The following is a 980-nucleotide window of genomic DNA, read 5'->3' as shown; positions in this document are numbered from 1 at the left end:
TATGTGGTATGGTTCAGCAACTACTCCCATAGAATTATTTGGTCCCACTCGTTATCAGTGGGATCAGGGATACTTCCAGCAAGAAATATATCGAAGAGTTGGAGCCGGGCTAGCCGAAAATCTGAGTTTATCGGAAGCTTGGTCTAAAATTCCCGAAAAATTAGCTTTTTATGATTACATCGGTAATAATCCGGCGAAGGGGGGATTATTCAGAGCAGGCTCAATGGACAATGGGGATGGAATAGCTGTTGGATGGTTAGGACACCCCATCTTTAGAGATAAAGAGGGGCATGAGCTTTTTGTACGTCGTATGCCTACTTTTTTTGAAACATTTCCGGTGGTTTTGGTAGACGGAGACGGAATTGTGAGAGCGGATGTTCCTTTTAGAAGGGCAGAATCGAAGTATAGTGTCGAACAAGTAGGTGTAACTGTTGAGTTCTATGGTGGCGAACTCAATGGGGTCAGTTATGGCGATCCTGCTACTGTGAAAAAATATGCTAGACGTGCCCAATTGGGTGAAATTTTTGAATTAGATCGTGCTACTTTGAAATCCGATGGTGTTTTTCGTAGCAGTCCAAGGGGTTGGTTTACTTTTGGACATGCTACGTTTGCTTTGCTCTTCTTTTTCGGACACATTTGGCATGGGGCTAGAACCTTGTTCAGAGATGTTTTTGCTGGTATTGACCCTGATTTGGATGCTCAAGTGGAATTTGGAACATTCCAAAAACTTGGAGATCCAACTACAAGGCGACAAGTAGTCTGATACAACATTACTCTAGCGTCTTTTGCCTCTATTTGATTTTTTTTTGATTTGACATAAGGTTAGGGTACCGTAGAAATCTTGATTTTAATCATCGCCTTTTCTTTGACTCTTGCCCTTTCTTTACTTTATCTGGGAAATGTTCCCAAATGCACAGGTGTGGAAGCTATAATTGTAAACCACGATCGAATCCATGGAAGCATTGGTTTATACATTCCTG

The sequence above is a fragment of the Tasmannia lanceolata genome, unplaced genomic scaffold, assembly GCF_043159265.1.
Source record: "Tasmannia lanceolata isolate RefF3 unplaced genomic scaffold, GAP_Taslan_0.1 ptg000697l, whole genome shotgun sequence".
NCBI lineage: Eukaryota > Viridiplantae > Streptophyta > Magnoliopsida > Canellales > Winteraceae > Tasmannia > Tasmannia lanceolata.
This window is presented reverse-complemented; position numbering follows the sequence as displayed.